At 42.7% G+C, this 15022-nt stretch overlaps 1 pseudogene; it reads right to left on the bottom strand.

The window, feature by feature from the left end:
- LOC138579996 (sulfotransferase 1 family member D1-like) overlaps positions 1-15022 on the bottom strand; it is a 189548-nt pseudogene that overhangs the window by 147640 nt on the left and 26886 nt on the right.

Here is a 15022-nt window from a genome sequence, read left to right as displayed (position 1 = left end):
CTTCGAAAGCATTCTTAACTGCTTTGATTACCTGATCACAAACAGAGTTTATCACTAAGTTAATCATAAAATGTTCAAATGTTTAAACTACTTAATAGATGCCTGTACCACTTTTAAGATGTCTTGCTCTGGTATTGTCTAGCATCCATACCACTCCTTTAAAAAAGCTGAAGATATTAATATTTGTGTAGACGTAACCAGCATATCACTGGCTTATGACGAGCTTCATAAAGTATGCCTTTATATCCAGTCTCATGATAAAGTGGAATGGTTGGCATACGTAAAGGTCATGTAAAAAGTTTTTTTTAGCTTCAATACATTGAAGATTTTACATGTCCTTGGCATTTAAGTGTCTACCCCCTGTGCACCTTTCAGTGCACCGTCAGGGGTCTTGCATTTCCAAATTTTACTGGACCTCTGCCCAGGTGTCGAGTATTCAGAAAATTGCTAAATACATATTCCGAAATGGAATTTGGGGACACATTCAAGGAACATTCTTACTTACCAAATTGCCATCAATATAACTTTGTGGATGAATTTTGTAGTCAAATCAGGGAGCTTGTCACGTGAGGTCCTTTCATTGTTATTCCTTGTGCATTCCGCTGACTTTGTTGCTGAGAGTACTGCACAATGGCAATGTGCTCATTCTCAAAACATATCGGAAGACAAAGGAGCCAGTATACAAAGAGATTTTAATGCTAGATGGAATTTCTGAAAATGTACGAATTGTTCACTCCATACAAACGAATAAGGGCTGTGGAGCTTAATGGTGTTCCTTCAAATCCTGAACAGTCAATCGAATGTGTTATTGTTTGTACACCAACAATATCTATTCTTTGGAATTCATTGGTGCTTTTTACTGCATGAGCACCTAGCCAAATGGACTAAACGAGTTAAGATTCTGAGTTAGGTCGGTTTTAAATTATCCAATTTGTCATGATATCTGGTTAATCTCACATGAATATGGATTGGTGAATGAAAAAAAGTATATATATTTTAACCTGTAGGCTGTAGACCAAAATGATTGTACACCTGACAAGTTGTACTGATTTCATAGAAAGAGATCTGGTCGCTGCCCAGCATGCCTTAGAGATTCTGTTAATTGACCAAATATGCCATGAACTTGTGTCAAACTGGTGTATTTTAAGGTATGCTAGTGTTTTAACAGATTGAGGAACATACGTTATGTTTTTCACCAGGTATCTGTAATCATAACATATAGCCTGTTAAAATACCTAACAAAACCAGCCAAGGTTATAACATCACATTACATAGTTGTGGAAATTGATTATTTCTGACATTCCAGAACTTGATGAGGAAGCAGGGAAAAATCTATATATGCCAGTGTTAGAGATAAAGAGTTTGGGAAAGACAAAAGGTGATCAATTAATTATTGATGGATTTAGTATCATATCTCCTAGCTTCATTATACTTCGAACGATGGCCAATTTATTATATAATCTGACTCGATCCTTAAATTTGAAATATGAAGCTTGTCCCGATGGAGGAGCCAGTACCACTATATCAGACTTCACTAGAATTAGACATCCCAGAAACGCTCAGTGAAGCAGATAGCCTCTAGTATCACTTATTTTTTCAAATGCCTCTATTTTGGTTTGCCATGACTTCATTAGGAAACATAAAACTCCATCACCTGTCCTTGCCTTCTGAATGCGGATTATTTATTTATTCAATCATTTATTGAGCATTTGTAAGGTGCTTATACTTCAAGAACATTGTGTTACAAAGCGCCCATGGGGCAAAGTGAAGGGAACAAGGGAAACAGCAAGACAATGCCATGCCACAGGACTTCGGACGTCGGAAGCGGCCTCGTCACGCCACTTGCTGGATTCTGAGTGTGTGTGTCGGTAGGTGCGGCTTGACGCCTTGACGCCTAGACGCTAGTACCGAAGTCGTAGGGTGCTTTTTTCTAAACATCAACCAGCACCGTACGACGAGGCGAAGCGGGCGCAGCGCAGCGCTAGTAACCAGGACGGACGGACGCTGCGCTGGAGAGGGGGCTGCAGAGGGCTGTGGAGGGCCGGAAGAGAAGAGAGCCGTGAAGCCGAGGTGAGCTACCCACAACCTCTGGCTGGGACATGGACGAATGTGGCAGAGGTGAGACCCTGTAAGCGGTGACACGGAGGATTCGGGGGATCGAGCTGGGATCTGCCTCGCCCCTAGCCCCTCGCACCTCTCACCGTGACCCTCAGCCCCTCTAACCCCTCCTCCCCCCCTCCCTCCACCCGGGGTCGAAATAGGGATTGGGGAAAGCTGAGAGAGGCGAAAGTGGAGCGGAACTGAGCCTAGTTGTTCTGAGGCTCAGACAGCTCCCGAACTCTAACAAATCGCGTTGACGTGTGCAGCGAAGGAGAGGCATAGTGAGTGGCGCCATAGGGGATTGAGCAGGGATTCTCCTTGCCCCCGGCCCCCCCTCGTACCGCCCCCTCCCACTCCCCCCCTCCCCCTCAAATTGGCAAAAGAACCTTCTGTGTTATCCTCTGGTGGTTTCTACTTCTTACCATTTGGCACACGTGGCCTGCCATTGCATCCAGCACTGTTGCCTGAACCTCTGTACATCAGTTGACAACTTCACAACGGGAACTTTTGCATATTCCCCTTGCCTCACTACCTGCTCTGCCTGTATGTAGAACAACGGCATGCTAGTCAGAGTTTAGGGTAGATGCAACTTAAAGACACAGGCCTCATACTGTGAACCGGGAAAATCTTCGGACATTTTTATCGAGCCTAGGATACAACAGTTTTGCACACTAATTGAAAGCTCTACTTGTGTCCTTATAGCAACGGCGCTAACTACCTGAGGATCTGCTCAATTACCCCTAAGATATCCCTCTTGCGCTCCCTAGCGTTTTTGAAAGAACTAAGGGAATATCATATACCATCAGCTAAAAACAACCCTATTGGACATATTGCCCACGGTACATTCCCCTTCTACCCTGATCCGACAAGGTAGCGAATAGCATCACTATGCTAACTGTCAAGAAGTGTTCTGCCACGAGATACAACCTTCGGAATCAGAAGGACAGAACCTCTACCACAGGGCCGAACAAGGGTAAGGGCATGAAAACTGTTCCAAAGGAAAGAGGAATCATCACTGATTTTTTCCCACCTCCATCTACTTCAAATACCATAAATCCATCGCTAAGCGAGGAGAAGGAGCCGAGTATTCACAGTAGAACGTACAATTCAGCGAGCCTAGGGGAGAGTATAATTGACAACAACTCATTGCTTGACCTCTGTCTCTCTATGCAGAGAGCCATGACTCCGCTACCGCGAAGCAGTACAAGCAATCAAATCAATAGTTACCAACCCCAGACGACAACTTCGCAACGGGAAGCGATAGATAGATTATCTGCTTCCCCTAACCTTGCTGTTCACTTAGGGTCTCAGGAATCTGAAAACAACAGTGACCTCAGAGAAGGCAGCACGAATCTGGGGGATTTACAAGCATCTGTTGCATCTGTACAATTTGCATTAAATATTCTACTGAAGATGTGCTGGAAGATACTTGACGTTACCCTCGCTAACGCAACAAGCGATACTGAGAAAAACAACCCAATGGAGAATGAGCCGGAACCCATCAACATTAATACGCAAGATGGCACTGACTTTGGGACCCAGGACCCAAACATTACCAATAATTTGGAAATCTACCTCTCACGTAAACAGAAACGCCTGACAAAAAAGGCGATTGGAAGAAGAAAGCGTCAAACTGCAACGATTATACTACCAGACACAGCAGAGACAGCGGAGGAAATCTTGAGGCCAACAGTAGGTAGCACTCCCAAAAAAGGACAGAGAAAAGTCAAACGGAGAGCGGCACGGGCACGCAAACGCATTGCAGCAAAAGAAGGAAAGCTCACTAGCTGGCTTATTAATGACAAATGCAATACCTCTAAATTAATAGCGGCTCCAGAATCAGAATCCTCTTTATATGAAAAAGAACAGGATGCAAATATATCCCAGAATAACACAAATAACATATCAGTCATCCCAATACCCTTGATCAACGAGCCTCAATCAACAACAACATCACCAGCTGAGGAAAAGGGTAACCTTATGGTACCCAGAGGCGGAAGAATCTGCCTGATTAAAAATCTTTATCAATCTAGCAACCACGACTGGATTACCAGATCAGCATTAATGATCAGATTACATACCATTCCGCAGCTGAGAGTACTACGATCTGAGGATTTTGCATTTGTCGAACCATTAGAAGTGACGAACTCAAGCACGTCGGCCCTACACTGCAAATTTCTAGCCACTGCAGAACTACTGCGTAACTTTAAAACCAACCTGAGGGAAGTTGACCTGGAAATAGATGTTGACCCGAATATCACCGATCCACAGTGGCCGACCCAGATATCAAATTCAACTATGGAAGAAAGAACCATAATACAGTTACCTAAAGATGACTCTGTACAGTTGGTAGACATACAGAAGGTCCTCAATTGGCTAATAGAGTCCCTACCAAAAACAACAGCAAACCGATGAGATCAAACCATTATTTCTTGGAACTGCCGGGGATTCAGCCATTTGCTATCGCCTGATGGCTCAATGCCCTTACTAATGGGCCATACCTGTATATGTTTACAAGAGACGTGGCTTACCTCCCGAGCCTTACTAAATGGGTACACTATACACCAGGAATTAGCAAAAAAGGGACCAAGGGGAAGACCATATGGAGGTCTATTAACTGGCATCCTGCATCCGCTAAGATCCATCCGCATTCATACGAAAATGGACGAATTCATACTGGCAGTGGAACTGGAGCTTCCTGGCGAAGATAAAACGGAACACATCCTCCTGGTTAACATATATAATCCATTTGAATCTACTCAGAGCGAGATAATCCAGGAAGCTTGCCATGAACTGTTGATCAATTGGCTGATGGAGCCACAGAAAAATATGGTTATCTTTGTTGGTGATTTTAATTGCCACTTAATTGGTGAGCCGAGCACCAGTAACAACCCCCTGCTGAAGCAAATAGGTAAATTGAAACATGGAAGTGTAAATGCGGAGGGACAACTATGGTCCAACTTTTTTAAATCATGGAACTTTGAACTATTAAATGGCAGAACCATCAGTGACTATCCGGGAAAAGCAACATGGAGAAACTTCATAGCCAGTAGTACATTGGACTATATGTACACAAGTCCTACCATGACCACCTGGGTCACAGATATGAAGATCAAGGAGAATGAGTGGAGCGACCATGCTATTCTTACACTCTCTTTCAAGTATATCACACAATTTACATCGTATAAATCTATTGGTGAGCTGAAGACGAATCACGCTCTCTCCAAGATACGATGGTCTGACAGCAATATTAAACGAGCCATAGAATATACAATTAACTACCCAAATCTGTGTCATATAAAACTCTTGGCCATGACCAGAAAGGAGATCGAAGAATGGATCGCAGCATTCTCTAACACCTATGCAGCGACTAAAATAATTATGCGGGCCCCTGAGACCAAGACCACGAATATATTTGATATCGAAATCAGAGATGCCAAACGAACTTTAAGAGCTGACCTGAGGAAATTACGTAAAGCTTCTACTACACTGCACAACTACCTAACTCTAAGCAAGAAGCTAAAAAATGCCTACAGAACATGGCTAAAACTGAAACGCTACGCAACAAAACTGCTCAAATGGCAAACAACAGTCCAAACGTTATGTACGGGTAACTCCCGAACTATATGGGGTCTATTGAGCACGGCTCGGGGTGACACCAGCATCCCCTTAACTAACTCAATTGGCATCAGTCAATGGGAGCAATTCTTGAAAACCCGGAACGGCACGGACCAGGTAAAGATACAGGAAAGGATGCCCCAGGATCCACCTTTGTTCCCTTTCAAAGTGTCAGTTGAATCTCTGATTACTAGGATAAAAAAGCTCAAATCTTCAAGAGCTCCGGGACCTAACGGCTTAGCAAATGTAGTATTAAAGAGCAACCCGGAATATTGGGCAGAGGTACTCAAGATCCTCTTTGAAAAGATTCTGAAGGAAGGTAAAATCCCAGAATCCTGGCAGACGGCAATCTTGATCCCTGTATACAAGAGAGGTGACCGCTCAGATCCTGGAAATTACCGTCTACTTTCAATGTTGGACTGCACGGGCAAGCTATTTGCAGCATATCTTCTTCAGGAACTCCAAACATGGGCAGACAGAGAAAAGATCCTTGATTGTTTCCAATGTGGATTTAGAAGCGGATATTCCACTACACATAACTTGGTAGTAATGGATATCCTCTGCAACAAGGCTAGAACATCAGGTAACCCACCTCTATATGCCTTGTTCATAGATTTTAAGTCCGCCTTTGATTTAGTCCCCAGGGAACTACTTTGGGCCAAACTTGAAAAACTGGGATGCCCTAAAGCAATACTATATTATCTCAAGTTATTGCATTACAATACCACAGTTTCCCTGAAGTTGGACGCAAAAGGGAATATGACCAGCAAGATCAACCAAAACTGTGGCGTGAAACAAGGCTGTGTTACGGCACCCATATTGTATAACCTGTTTGTCCATGATATACCTAAAGCGCTATCACTGGAAAACAATTGCCCCCCTAAGATTGGATCCACCCACTGTGTAGTGCTAGCATACGCTGACGATTTAGTCATCTTGGACCACACTATCAGCGGCATTCGTAGATCAGCTGAGGCACTATGGACCTATACTCAAGCCAACGGGCTGGCTATTAATCTAAATAAAACACAGATGGTAATGTTCAGCTCCAAGAAGATAGCAAGAACAGGTCTAAACATATATGGGACGGCAATCAAGTATACCCCATATTATAGATACCAGGGTGTCGAGATTGAGCACAAGGGGCATTATACCATCTGTAAACATATTAGAACTTCAAGAGCTGCCCAAGTAACAGCACTTATTCATCGCTTTTCTACAACTTACTGTGGCTATACCATCTGGGCAGCACGCCAACTATACCTACAGGTCTTAACACCAATGATAATCTATGGCCTGGAGGCATTGCAATTGATAGAACTAGACTGGCTTTAAATCCTCGAAGGAAAATTTTGGAAAAAAATACTCGGTCTTCCGGGTTGCATCCCAATGGCCATTCTTAGATTAGAGCTCGGTCTCACTTCCTGGAAGTCTCTTGTACTCAGGAAGAGAGCCGAATTATACCTAAAAGCAACACCAGATACAGCTAATTTACTGTTAGCGGCGATTCATTGTGAAATTAACAAAGCATCCTCATATCCTTTTATGAAAAAGAACATCGTTAAATATCTTGAAGAGATCGGTTGGACCCAAAAACAACAAGAGGTCTCCATTCCTGTACTGAGAGCGTTAACTAAGAAATCTGAATTGCACGATTGGATTAGCAACTTTGCACATTTGGAAAATCTAAAGCGCTATAAATTTGTGCAATTCATGAATTACACTCTCAAGAAGCCGTTGCCTTATCTGAATCTATGCCCTTCGCCACGGCTACGTCGTTTTATTCTTATGTTAAGGATCGATCAGTTGCCTGTACTAGCCATAAGTGGGATTAAGAATAATCTCCCCACACCCGAACGTTTCTGCAGGCTATGTAAGGACAAAACGAAATCAGAAACGGGCAAACATGTTCTTACCAGATGTGCCGCTATGATAAAGGTCTACACATCATTTTACATAGATTTTGTCCATAATATGGAACATGTTGGTAGTAATGAATTCTGGCAAAGAGCCGTCAATGCAAAGGGAAACGGAATGAAATTATACATTGCCATGTATAATGTTTGGACGATTATTGAGAAATCATTGGGCATAACCATATAGCGAACTGTCAACTCATGGATGGTCACCTCCTTTTATCATGGGAAAGTTTCTATTAGGATAAAACTCTGTATAAATTTCCCACCAGCAATATGTATTTGGACTTGTAGTCTTCAATATGTAAAGGCATTAATATTCATCTACTGGTGGATTATGAACACATCTGTATATTCTTTTAATTTTGAACTCTGAACGTAACTCATTTCACTTTTTACTCTTAATTGTTTGTATTTTCTTTTTTCTTTTTTCACTTTCTTGTTTATTTTTTCTAAATTTGCTTCTTATGTTACTATCTTTTTTTTTTCTTTTTTCTTCTCTTTATTCATTTAATATGTCAGTATTTACTTTTATGACCATTGTCTTATTTTTGTTGAATGTAATTTCTTATGCTATGTGAAAAGCTTATAATAAGCTGTAACACATTAATAATAAATTAAATATGCAAAATACATAAAAAAGGTCCTACTAGGCCTTGTCAACATCGTGGATGTGAGGGAGAGAGAAGGGACAGGGAAAGGGGGAAGTGCTAGAGGATCCTCCGAGGGTTGAAGTGCTAGGGAGATAGTTGCAAGGCAACAGGGAAGTGCAAGAGCCGGTTGCAGAGGCAACAGGTAAGTGGTAAGCAGTCACCACTAAATGGAAGACAGTTCACCAGCCCATCAATAAGTGTAGATCTTTGAGGCAGCACAGGCTAAGTGGTGCGGGTAGGCAAGTGCAGGGAGAGGGAGGATGCTGTGGGCGAACTGACAGAAGGCCAGGACCCTGAAGGACACATAAGGGCCAAGGCCACCAATCACAGCTACTGTGGAGTTTAGAACGGGTGGGAGAGATGGAAGAAGGAGGAGGAAAAAAGGAAAGTCTTGAGGTGTTTGCAGAACTTGAGGAAATCCGACTCAAGATGGAGAGAAAGGGGGAGGCTGTTCCAGAGGAGGGAGCCAGCTGAGGAGATGGAATGTCCACCCGCTCTCTGCTTAGAGTAGCACTTGACAAGCATAGTGTTGGGGCTGGAGGATTGGAGGGATCTGGAAGGAGAGTATTTGGTGAAAGTTGCAGATAGAGTGGGCCCCGGCCCCAGAAAGCCTTATGGATGATGCAGAGGGATTTAAATTTGATCCTTGCAGCAACTGTGGAGAGATTTTAGGGCTGGATAGATAGGGTCCCAGGGCATAAGGCCAAGGGTAAGTCTTGTAGCCCTGTTCTGGATTAGCTGGAGGGGGCTTATAGAAGAGGAAGGTAGATTAGGGAAGAGGCTGTTGCTGTAGCCCAGCCTGGAGAGTACCAGAGCTCTGGGGTACGATTAGCAGATAACTTGCCATCATATACCCATTAGCAGAGGTATTACTGTTCAAATATATAGGTTGTAAAGTATGAGATTTCTGAAAAGGAGTCATAGATTCTTTTTGTAGGCTGTCACATAGATCAAGTAAGGAGTCTCAATCCAAGGAATCGTTTACTAAATCTTACGCACCCTCTGCTCAGTTTGTTGGCTGTTTAATCATATGTAAATCCTTTGCGCTGGGCAAGTCTTTCTTGTTCTTGCCAAATTTATTAGTCATTTTCCACCTACAGGCAGCAAGCAGGCCGCAGTCTATATCAACATTAAGCAAAGAATGGGACGGTGAAGATGGGGTACTGGTAGCATGTTTACCTTTGATCAGTTTCGCTCAGGAGAAGACGAGGCAGGCTAATTCCCAAGATAGTTGGTGTTTTAGTTGCATGTGAAGCCTGCTTATTGCTGCATAAATTATATACTTTTAGATCCATGGTCTTCATTTATTGCAAACACACATTTCTTAGTGATGTCAATAATGTTGAACTATTTATCAATTCAACAGTATTTGAACAGCAGCTAACAGCAATTAGAATTGTTCTTTAACACATTAAGTGGCTCACCTGGATTTTATATCACACTTAGCCAGACAGTTTCCAAAGAGGTGCACTCTACTCACAGACTATAAGTGATTACCCTTAGGGCGGCCATCAGAAGCGCTTTGCTCTGAGGAGCAGTTTTAGAATCAACGTTTCAGCAGTGTAATCCCTCCAGAAAGCTTAGCACCCAAGGCTCCACTTCTGAATCACTAGAGCGTAACGTCCTCTGTCACGTAATATATATAGACAGCGTAAGACACAGAATACCACCGACTGCCCTTAGCAAGCCCTTTGCGGGTGTTTTAGAATCAGCAATTCAGCATTGAAATAACGTCAGCATAGGTAACACCCAGGGCTCCACTTGTGAATCACTAGAGCATAACAGCAGAATACGTCCTCTGTACCGTTATAACTGTAGGAAGGATAAGTCAAGAGTACTGCTTAGGGAAGCCTCAAACCTCCAACCTTTCTTTCCATAACCACATGCGTCTAGTGATTGTGCCACTGAGAGGGGATAAAAAAATATATAGCACTACATGTAAAAACAATCAAGGCAAAGGCTCCTCAAAACGCTATAGTGACATTTAATTTCACAACCCTGCAGTTAATATATATGAGCCGTGCTGAAATATTTATTTTAATGCATGATCCCATGGGGAGCGGGTGCCAAGTAAGGCGGCGTGACGGAGGTGGGGGGAAGAGAGCACTAGCATTGGGGTGCTGGTCCTACTATTATGTTTCAAACCTGTCCCAGTTTTTAATTTTCAAAATCTGGTCACCTTACTTTAGCGAGCCCTTGGCTAAGGTACCCATACTGGGAATGTGCTGCTACCCCATAGATTATACTCAAACATCACCTCTTGTTGGAGTCGAAGAAAGCAACTCACTCTTCATTGCCTAGACAACTTAGCTAGTTAAGTCTTTGTTTGATACAACACCCCCTACTGGAGGAGTCGTGAAGAGACTAACCAGTGGCCATGCACTGTTTGTTCTGTGTGCTTGTACCTGATGTCATTCCAGCGGGGCAGATTTCCAAGTACGGCACCCGGTTGTAAATGGTATCACGACGGCACTTCTCTGAATCTCCACCATGACAGATCATGTCCATGATTTCACTGACCCATGTGGTTCCTGAAAGGAAGAAGATAGATTGTGGCATGAGTTGGAGGGGATGAAGAACAGCTTGGGTGCCAAAAAGACAGTCAGCCAGTCCAAATATGTTTATTTGGATTTGTTTTCCAATAACAGTAGCATATTAAAACAATAATAAATAGTTTGAAATACAATACCCTCAATGAGAAGAAGTTGTAACAGACAAATATGTCTCCACATATAGGACAAGCACCAGAATTAGTACATTACAATAGAAATGAGCTAAACCTCCTCCCAGCCCCAATAAAATAGATAAATAGTTATTAAAGAGACCCAGTATTATGACAGATGCTGGGCTCCCTACATGTTATCAGTTTTAAGTAAACACGTCCTCCTTATAAGCATCCTCTTCCACAAGAGTTGTCACAGAGCCCACAAAACAAAGAGTTAGCCCATGAATATCAACCCGAGCAGCAGCAGCTTGAGCAGGCAGCTCCTGCCCACCACCCTGGCTGACCCGTTGGGCCTCTTGAAACATACTACAATGTCCAGCAAAAAGGAGATTGAAACCCCAGACAATTCTTCCTCCAAAAAAACCAAACAGCTCCCGGAAGACTTGGATGCCAGTGGGGTTGCGCCCAGCACCTCAGATGTTTTTGCCCTCCTAGAACAATTTCCAGTGATCTAGTGGATGTAAAAGTTACTCTCTCTGACCTGTCTGGTAAGGTCCATATCCTGGAGAGACGGGTATTTGAAGTAGAGACGAAAAATAACAATCTACGCCTTCTGGAGATACTTGAAAAGTCAGATGACGACCTAGTTCATCTTACTTTATAGGTATCGAAAGACTGCTTGTCTGATGGTGAACTGCAAAAAAGTGATATAGATGTGGGCCTCAGGGCTTTCAGGATGGATAACGGCTGGCCAAGACAAATCTATATCACTTTGTCAAGACTTCAGTCAAGGAAGCCATCCTGCAGAGATCAAGGTGTATGGAATCCCTGACATGGCATGGAAATGTGTTTCACCTATAACCTGATTTCCCCAAAGACGTAGCAGCTAAGAGGAGGGCCTTTGGTAAGGCTAAATGTCTAGCAAGAGAGCGTGGAATCATGAAACCCACATTGTTAAAAATACATCTATCTGAAGGTGTGAGGCTCACACAGGACCCTACACAGACATGTACCTGGTTTCAGGGATGTCCCGTTTCACCTATGAGCGGAACCCTTCATTCTGGATTCATTGCTTCATCATAGGAACCGTTCGACATTTGACTTTCAGTTGTATTGGTTAACATTGCTTCATTTTTTGTTCGTTGAGGATGTATTCATGTTTTTTACTGCACAATCAAGAGTTAAAATGGTGTCCCAACCGTCTCGAACAAATTTTATTCTGACTCCCACTGCCAATGGGTTCCAGAGCAAGCTGCTCAATCAGAGTAATACATTGCGCTCAGGCTGCAGCGCGTATTACTGGCGCTGAGCTCTGTGACAACTATGGATAATTGAATGTCTTACTGGCATGTTTGTGATTGTGTCTGGGGTGTATAAGTTACATGCCAAAGTATGCTGTAGCTCTGGTGGTGGGAATTTCCCGTTTAGGGAGGCATCAGGGTAGGCTTTTGAATGGGCTGGCTTAGCTAAGGCCACATGGCTACGACTTCCGGGTTGAATCCTGGAGTACACAACGCGAGCTGAATCGAGTCCTGGAGCTGCATCACTCCTCATGGTCCTGTTTCTACGTGTGGGTAAGATTTTGGCCTTAATTAGGGGATCATCTTGGGTATTTGAATACTTCTTTTATGTATTTGGAAGTGCTTAGCCTGTGCAGGCTACATAATTAGTCACATGGACCGCAGCTTGTTCATCTTTTTAAACATGCTCTCTGGTACTGCCCTACGATGTCTGTAACTTGCCAAAACAGAAAAGGAGTTTTGTTTTAATATGCATACTACATTGTACACTCTACGAGTGACTTGGCGCCTGAAATGCATTAGTCTGTGCAAAGGAACTCTGAGGCTCCAACAGCACATCTGTTTTGCGGCTATATCTCGACATATGACTTCATTTGTGAGCCCCTGTGCTTTTATATTGGCTGCCTTTGATCTCAACACTGCAAGTAGTCGTTTGGTGTACTGGATGTAGAAATCGTGCTGGCAGTCAGTCCACTTTGTTTATTTAATAAGGTAAATACTAGAAGCATTAAGTATGTATTAACACCCCTTAAGAGTACACCTTTCTGGTCACAAAGGAAGGCGAGCACGTCTTCAATTAATGGAATAGATAACCCTGATGTTGTCCTTTAGGTGCTATTGGATTGCAATTGGGTGTTCAGTGGTGTGAGGATTTGCTTCTGCGTGCCTATATATGATGACGGGGCAAATCTGATGCTTTTGTGCACGCAACAATATAGTGGAGGGACAACATGTTAAATGCATTCTGAAATGGTTACATTGGGGGAGTGCTGAATTACCATATGTCACTAGCCAATAGAATTGCTCCAATACGCAAAATTCTAGTATCATGGTATTATGTGTTAAGAGTTGGGTGGTGGTTACATGTTTTAAATGCGTTTTACATTTCTTTGCTTTTACCTGCTACTTGCATTGTTTCTTTGCCTTTTGGTGGTTCGTCCACTTGTGTTTCCCAACAGGTTTTTCCTGTTCACCTGTGCCCTATCTAGGTTTTATTTTTTATTAACCTTTATATTTGGTTTTTTTGTCCTCTTGACTGGTTTTGCAAACATGTCATCTTTGAAAACCACAAGAATTGACCACTTGAATTTTGAATAGCCCAGTTAAACGTGCCAAAGTATTATCCTGTTTGAAATATATGTCTTGTGATGTAGCCATGCTTCAGGAAACCCATCTTGATGATGTTGAAGCTGGTAAACTCAGACGAGGTTGAGTGGCACATACATATTTCTATAAATTCACATCAAGTAAGAGAGAGGTTTCTATATTGTTCAAGAAGAACTTGCCTATAAAGGTCATCTCCAGTAACTCGATTCAAAGGGTAGGAGTCTATCTATGAAGGTCAAAATCCAAGACACTGTAATTTTACTATGCTGCTTTTATGCCCCACATTCTGATGATCCCCCATTTTTACATGAACTGGCACAACACATTCAAGACAGCAAGGGGAACTCTGTCTTCTTGGGGGGTATGGGGGGGACTTTAATCTTGTAATGGATCCAATGCTTAACCGCTCTAATGGTGCAAAGTGTAGAATGCCAATGACGAGTAAACGGTCAATGAACAATGTGATTGATGAGCTTCACCTATCAGACATATGACACCTGGAACATCCAACAGAAAAGGATTACAGTTTTCACTCCGCAAGCCATGATGTCTACTCAAGAATTGATTTATTTCTGACTTCTGGGCGTGTGACCCTAAGTTGCTATGACTCAGACATTGGTTTTATTGGGATTACAGACCACGCGCCGGTGTCGAAGCGCCTCTCGCTGCGTTATATGTTGACTAAGACTTTCTTGTGGCGGGTGAATATCTGTCTTACAGAACAAACAGATAAAGGATGAGGTCGAAAAAGAACTAGATAGTTTCATTGAAATAAATAAAACTGATGAAGTCTACATTTATTCTGTCTGGGAATCTTTGAACTGGATATGCAGCGATACCTGATGTCAAAGACTGGACGATTTAGGAAGGAGAAAGAAATAAAGAGGCTTTCCATGGAAGCAAAGAATCTTTACACAGAGCTATGTTGCTAGCAGAGACCAAGAAGTGCGAGCAGAACCTATAAAGAAGAAATATGAATTGAACAATATCCTTTCTGATAGAGCAGATTATTCATTGTTCGGGAGTAAAATTAATTACTTTGAAAATGGAGAAAAAGCTGGGAGACTCCTTGCACACAGGTTGAAGGTGGCAGAAAGCAAGAGGACAATTGCGGCAGTGAGAGATGACTCCGATAACCTACTGCTGGCTCACAAGGACATTAATATGAAGTGCAAAGAGTTTTATGAGCACTTATATGAATCTGAATCAAGATGTGAGCCTGAGACAATTGCCTCTTTTTTAAGTCAGACTCAAGTTCCTCAGTTGTCAGAAGACCTTGCTGCCTCATTAGAAGCCCAAATCTCTGTTTAGGACATCCGTTACGCAATCTCAGGACTAAGGGGTAACAAAACACCTGGTGTGGATGGACTCCCGACTGAGTTTTTTCAGATTCTGCCTGAAAGTGCATTTAAACTGCTGTGTGATGTATACTCTGCGTCACTT

The sequence above is a fragment of the Ambystoma mexicanum genome, chromosome 3p, assembly GCF_040938575.1.
Source record: "Ambystoma mexicanum isolate Mex_15411 chromosome 3p, UKY_AmexF1_1, whole genome shotgun sequence".
Classification (NCBI taxonomy): Eukaryota; Metazoa; Chordata; class Amphibia; order Caudata; family Ambystomatidae; genus Ambystoma; species Ambystoma mexicanum.
This window is presented reverse-complemented; position numbering and strand designations above follow the sequence as displayed.